Here is a 7,568-nt window from a genome sequence, read left to right as displayed (position 1 = left end):
TAACTCCATTAATAAAATAATACTAATGATTCACTGTGATTATTTGATTGATACTAAATCCATCCGACAACATAACCTCTTGTATATGACCGTTTCATTTGGGTACATGTATGTATAGCCATAATCCTTCCATAGCCATTTGCTAGACTAAACCATAGATTAGCCAAATATGTATCCCATTACCAATAGAAAGAGTAAGAATCTTAGCCATTAGCATGATTGGAATCCATTAGCAAGCCGGAATAGTATGAGTAACCCTAGGTACAACCCTAACATTTATATTTTGTTTGTGCACATGTGATTGTTGTTTGAATATTGGTTTTTCTCGCGCATGATAGACATTGTATATCGGTTAGTCGTGAGGCAACGTATGCAGCTTCCAGGAGATGAAGATTGATCAAGATTGTATCAAGAGTAAGGACTATCCTGAGCAGGCAAGTCATCACCCTTCCTTGAGCATGTTGATCCTAATTGCGAAATTGTTTTGTTTACAAATAAAATTGCATGCAATGATGAATGAAATTGTTTACGCTGCCATCGTCGTCTCACGCGGCCTCCGCGACGCCGGCCTTCGCTCTTCCCTGAGGAGGAGGAGGAGGAGCCCACCGACGAGAACGCGCTCACGTTCTCCTTCCAGATCTCCCGCTTCGGTGGTTGCAGCGGCCAGATCGGCTCCTCCTCCTTCCTCAGCGGCGGCGAGATCTACCTTATCGACAACTCTAAGGATTCAAGAGCAAATGTAAGAAGCGTAAAGAATGGGGAAAAACTTGGGGATAATCTGAATTCGAGGTGGCTTCTCTCCTAACTGGATTTGAAGAGGAAAGATTTGAGGTGGCTAGCATCTTTGATGGTGTCGCCGGCCGCCGAACATCCTCCTCTCCCGCCGGCCTCTGTCGGGGAGCTCGACGCCACAACGCTCGGTTGGAGCTCTCTTTCCCTCTCTCGGCGCCATCGCGCACGGGGTGGAGCTCGACGCCGCGGCGCTCGGTCCGCCCCCGGGCTCAACCCCATCCTCGTCGGTGTCGGCCCCATCCACGTCAGTGCCGCACCAAGTCGCTGCCGCATCGCCTGTCATCGGCCACCAGACGAGGAGCAAAGTGAGAGAGAGGAATGGAGAGAAGAGGGGAAAGAGATTGTCCTACGTGGCATCCTGACATGTGGGACCCACGTGGGTCCAATGCTGACTCTAGCCGCCACATAGGACAAATCCGGCATCAATACTGCCTTGGGACCTTGGGTGATCGGTTTTGTATAGTTAAGGGACCCCACATATCTGGTTTTGTGGTTCGAGGACGTTTTTTTATCTCGCTGACAAGTTGAGGGACCTTCGGTGTACTTTTTCCTTCCACGGAAAGCCACGAACCGGGCTATTGGAACGGATAAGCTTTGCAGATTTGAACTTGGCCCACTTTCAAATTGGGCTGAACATTGGCCTGACTAATTTTAGAACTTCTCTTAACTAAGAACCACCGGTAGAAACATTTGCTCGAAAGCCAACGTAGTAGCTTGATGGACTGCTAAACGTTGTAAGTTGTAACTACTTCATTCCAAAAGTAAACACCCCACTAAAGTCCGATGGAAGTCTATCTAGCATCCTAAACTTTAAAATCAGACATCTAGCCCCCTAAACTTTATAGTACCGTTTATATTACCTTCTAAGGTGGTTTTGATCGGCGGTTTTGCATATTTGAAAGCTTACACAAGTGGTTTTGAATAACTAATATTTAAGATATCTAATATACATATTCAAATATGATTAATTGTAGGCCATCAATTTATACTTCCTTCATCCCAAAATTTTACTACATAACATTGGATGAGACACATCGTAATACTATGAATCCGGACATATCCATATTATTGGGACGTGTCCTATCTTCTAGTATTAGCTCCTAATAGTTTGGGACGAAGGTAGTACTATATAGTGATGCCATACTACTATGATATTGGTATTCATTTCGTAAGTAAGTGAACAAAAGATAATGTATATGTCACATGATCGAACTCATCCAACTTGTTACAAATTAGATGAAACCACTCACCAGCAGGGGAGAAGCCACTTACTTAATTTACTCTACTTTAGATTGAGTATAAACTGATGCGGTTGCTTAAGTTTGTATTGAGGGGGATGCATACATGATGAAAATAGATGAGGTATAGCTAAAATTTTTTTACCGGGTTCCTGGGCACCCCCTAATATATACTAGCTCCGCCCCTGCTCACCAGAACCACTTTAGGGGTTATATAAATAGTATTGTAAAGTTCGGGGGTTGTATGCCTAGTTCCAAAGTTCAGGGTACTAAATAATTTTTCAATCAAAGTTTAGGGTGGTATTTGGACTTTTATTTAAATATTTATATGTTCTTTAGTAGAGATTAATGATGAGAAGAAAAGATGGTTGGAGGTACTACCTCCGTCCCAAAATGTAGCTATTTCTAGCAAAGTACTTTGTCCCAAAATGAAGCTATTTTTCTACCTACCTTCTCCTCTCAACCAATCACAAGCATTCTTTTTCACCTACTTTCTCTTTTCAACCAATCACACACCTTCTTCAATCATTCTCACCTACTTTCTTAATACCTGTGCCAACCTAAAAAATGTTTACATTTTAGGACGGAGGAAGTATGAGAGTTGTGAATAAAATGAAAAGAAGTTTAAATAAGATGTGACTGATGGGACAAGTAGATCAATAGTATTTTTTATATTTGTGAACAGACTTCAAACGCTTAGAATGCTAATATTTATGTATAGATGGAATATATAAAACTAGACTAGCAGAAGTTGACTATTACATGAGATATGAAATGTTTTTTTCCCTTCCCACTACAATTCATAAAGTTGTAGAAGATCACATAAATCCTATATTTCTATATTGTAGCCCATTATATTTAAAGCTCAATATGCAAAAATATCACGTCATCATCCATTAATAATTATTGTCTTAAACCTCATGCAAGCATGCAATATTATATATAGTTTATTATATTTTGCAACTTTAAAATGCAAACATGTCAAATCATCATCCCACATAATTTACATGATATTTCAATATATATTTATCCATCATTTTTTTCAATATCCTATATACTTGTATACTTCATCTTCATCCTCACTTAGTTAATATGATTTCTCTCATCTCATTAAGCCATATCATCTAAATTATTTCTAGTCCTTAGATGATTAATCAATAATCCAAATTATTTTCCTCTTTTCTTCTCTCGTAAAGCCACATCACCTTACTTTTGCATTTGGATTATCAATCTAAAAATATAGAACTAACCTTTCACGGTATTAGAAGTAAATTTACAGATAGAGGGAAATAACTTCAAGAAAATAGAAGTAACTCTTCACGTAATAAAAGTAACTGTGCTACTAGAAGGAATTAACTTTTCATGGTATTCGAAGTAACAACACCACTAGAGGAGTAAAAAATAAGAATAAATTTTAAATAATCTAAATATAATAAATATTAAACTCATTTTGTCATGTATTTTAAGTAGAGTATGATGGTTTTTAATCAGATCTTAAAAATAATTTAGGGTTTAAAAGTTATAAGCCACCAAAAGTTTTAAAAATACTAGTGCAATGTAACGTGCTAGATTCAGTAGATGTGAACTGAATGGTGCTAATAAGTGGATGTGCACTCTTTTTTTTTTCCCAGAAAGCTGCATATGGGTGGGTGGGGACGTGGTGTTTCTTCAGTAAGCTGTGCGATGTTCGTTGGGTTGAACACGATACTAATTATGGAAATAAGGAGAGTCGTGCTTAGACAATCATGCAAATGCGCGCGGTGTACATGCGTCCATTTCTTAACCAGTATTTTCGAACAAAAGCACTTTTGTTGTAAGATTTCTTTTTGATGCTCACAAGTTAGTCAATTTGCCAGCCTCTTTTTGCCCTGTTCAGATTGCGGTTATCTCTCGCGACAAGGTTTGAGTCAAATTACTCAGAAACATTATCATCTAGTCTACTATATAATTTTTGCTTGCTGCTATCTGTTACTACTAAACATCACCAATTGCTACTGCATTGTTAGATAGGTGGAAATTCTTCTTACACATTGTTAGATAGAGGGAAATTCTTCTTACCTATACTACTCCGACACTTGTTCGTCTGTAAGCCTGCTAATGGGCTAAAATCCACCCCACAACCAACCCAATCCACCTCCTGTGAAAGCACTCTAACAAACCAGCCCGCTCCATTTTCCCACCTCTAGCATCCAAACCAATCCAACCCACAGGAGATTTAAAACCAATCCAACCCAACCCATTGTAGCCAAGTGGGTTGAATCCATTTCAAACCCATGGAGTCTGGCATGGATTCACTGCAGGAAGCAGGCAGCTGCGTCGCCGGCTTCTGAGGAGCAGGGCCGTTGCTTGCCAATCTCAATTCCGAAGAACGAGAATGCTGACGATGATGGAACAGAGGTAAGCTGCTTAGCCTGCTAATTAATCCCCATTTCCTTCTCGATTTGTTGTTATTTTTCATTAGAACCAGTCACTAATGATTTTACGTGTTTATTTGCAGTCGTCATGCCTCATATGTTTGATAGGCTCGGTAAGCTTCCAAAATCTTCAGCAAAAATGATCTTTTCGTGCTTGATCATCTGTTTAATTATTTACTAACTAGTTACTCATGTTGTTGCTTGTGGTTAAAAACTGATGCTGATTACTTTTATCTCTGCATATTCAGAATGGGTTGGGTTTGATTGATTATTTTCGTCAAGCTGCAGCCTCACAACAATATAGGCTTCCACTGAAGCCCTAGAAGACCAAGATATATTAGCTCTTCAATCCTTCATGCCTGCCTTTCTGAAGATTTCAGCAGAAAGAGAAAAGCTGATCACTTTCGTGAGATTTAGTTACATGGATACTTCAAATCAAAACTCCCTTGCAGTTCATCTGCTCATGGCTACTGATCTGATGATCTCTTGTCCTGTTCTTCCTCTTAAAATTGATGCAGGCTGCATCATTTATTACTAGCTTACTACACCATTTCTCTCTACGTCATGATTCGCGAATGGGAAACAACAGACGAAGCAAGGTTAGGCAGGTTGCGGACGGGCGGCGGCATTGGCGCAGTCAACGCAGTATCGAAGAAACATACAGACTGGATCGAACCCATTCTAGAATCCATGGATCGAATCCAATCTGAACCCGAAAATTTATACCCAAAACCAATCCAGTCCAATCCATTTCCACCTGTGGACCAATCCGCCCCAACCCATTAGCCTCCTCAGCCCATTTCCATCCAACCAAAGACAACCCAAACTTAAAACCAATCCATTTTGCCCACTTCAACCCAACCCATTAGCAGGCTTATTCGTCTGTTGCACCCAGCAGAGGGAAAATTTTGGGGTGATTTTTGATCGACAGTAACAATTGGAGTTGCGGTTCCAGAGTACGATGGAAGGTCACTACTGGGCTGAATAATGATAGTATTAGAGCCGAATACCATCATTATTCCCTGGTTGCCACTATTTGTCTATCCTGCAGTGCCAATCCACCTTTGCAATCTTGATGCAACCAGGGAATAGAAATACTCACAAAACTGTTCGATCGACATGGCAAAGATTGACATGCCGTCAAGATTAGACGGATGCTGGTAGTTTTGTACACGCGCCCAGTTAATGATCCGTTACTGTTACTGAGCTCATATGGTTGAGGTAAAATTTGCTACAGGATATCCCAAAAAACGTGTAATTAGCTGGTGGACATCACAAAAACGTGAATTTGCTGTCGGGCAAAAAAAAAAACTAGAAATTAGCTGATGGACACTCATGGCCTTATTTTATTATTTCCGAATGAATTGGAGAGAGAAACACTCATTAAAGACAAATTTGCCATCGGTCAAACTTGCTCTCTGGTAAGGAAAGGAGCGATGCTCTGATTTGGGGTGAGTGAACGAAGCAAGCGGTCGAGGTCCTTGGCCTTCATGTTGGTGCGGCAGATGCCGAGCTCGATGAGGTAGGGAAAGACGTCAGCGCCGAGGCGGATGTGCTCGGTGTCAGGGAACGACCTTCGAAGGCCAAGGTAGAGGCGGTGGAGGGAGGCGATGCAGAGGACATCGGCTGGGGGCTCTACTCGCATAGGCCAGATGGGGAGGAAGACAAGGATGAGCTCCTGGACGCCCTTGGCAGCGAGCACGCCGAGCCAGCGCGAGAGCACAGCGGCGCTGCGGGAGTCCACGTAGCTGCAGGCGTTCGTGAGGCGGATGCACCGGTGGCTCGGGTACGCGGCGAGGACGCGGGAGACGATGTCTGCTATGTCGCGCCAGAAGATTTGGGGGTTGTCGTTGTCGGGGAGGAGGTCGGCATCGTTGAAGATGAGTAGCGTGGAGGCCCAGATGCGGCGCCAACACGGGGACAGCACAGCGGTGAGGGCACCGTCCACTGTCATCGTCAGGGTGGAGGTCGGCGTTGTCGGAGACGAGCGGCGTGGAGGCCCAGATGTGGCAGCGGCGCCAACATGGGGACAACACAACGGTGCAGGCGCTGTCCGCCATCATCTTCGTCGTCATCGAAGAGGAGGTCGGTGTCGCCGAGGATGAGCGGCATGGAGGCCTAGATGCGGCACCAGCACGGGGACAGCACGGCGGTGCGAGCGCCGTCCTTGACGGGGAGACGGGAGACGATTCGACTGCATCGCGTTCTCGGCAACCGTGGCAACCGGAATAGGAGCGCCTTGGGTCCAGCAGGCGCGGCGAAGTAGTAGCGGCGACGTGATTGACGACCGACGACCAGTTTCGGTGAGGCGACGATGGATTGTGAGGGCTTGTTTGGTTGGTGCCCTGCGCACCAAGCCTGACAAATTTGCATGCCTGAGAGACACATAACCAATTCATGAATTTTGCCTGTCCAGGTAGCCTGTGACCTTACTTGTTTGGTTGGCCACCATGGCCTGAGAAAAAAGACTACGATTATGCTTCACACAATTACAGCTAAACATGTTTATGGCAAAGAAACAAAGCAACATATCCTATGCACACAGGCCCTCACGTGCACACACGTGCACACCAACTAAAAAAATGTCACCAAAAAATCTATAAAAAATTATACACATACTTTCAATTGTATTACACCTAGGGAAACCATGGAAAAATCAATCGAATGCATCAAAAAGAGAATCAGAGGAGAACATGAGAAAAGAGATCCCCAAATCCAACGTATCTGCCATCAAAAAGAAAAAGAAAGCTGAATACGAGAAAAGAGATTCCCAAATCCAACCGCATCAACCTTCCATTATTTCTCACATCTGCATGCTAAGCCTAAGCAAGACCATAGGAATTCCTCACATCTACATGTTAAGCAAGATTAGGACACAAGATCCAGCAGGCGGCGGCGGCTGCTTCGTGTGGACGGCCGGATCCAATGATGCAGCAGAGAAGACGGCATCTGATCTGACGAGGCTTCGTGCGGTTGCGGTGGCGCCAGCATCACACGTTGTCGTCGACGGTGGCTGTGCTGGCTTCACTCATTGTCGTCGTTGGCGGCGACGGCCTCGTGTGGTGTCGACGGCAGTGGCTACATTGGCTTCACTCGTCGTTGGCGGCGGCAACGACCTCGTGTG

General features: G+C 43.7%; 1 long non-coding RNA gene across 1 annotated transcript; it reads left to right on the top strand.

The window, feature by feature from the left end:
• Positions 1-3,355: 3,355 nt before the first annotated feature.
• LOC136351321 (uncharacterized) lies at positions 3,356-4,918 on the top strand. Its single transcript, XR_010734329.1, has 3 exons — positions 3,356-4,427; positions 4,528-4,557; positions 4,693-4,918. It is a non-coding gene; the product is annotated as an uncharacterized lncRNA (long non-coding RNA).
• The last annotated feature ends 2,650 nt before the right edge of the window (positions 4,919-7,568 follow it).

The sequence above is a fragment of the Oryza sativa genome, chromosome 8, assembly GCF_034140825.1.
Source record: "Oryza sativa Japonica Group chromosome 8, ASM3414082v1".
NCBI lineage: Eukaryota > Viridiplantae > Streptophyta > Magnoliopsida > Poales > Poaceae > Oryza > Oryza sativa.
Note: the sequence above shows the minus strand (reverse complement) of the source record. Positions and strands in the feature narration are given on the sequence as shown.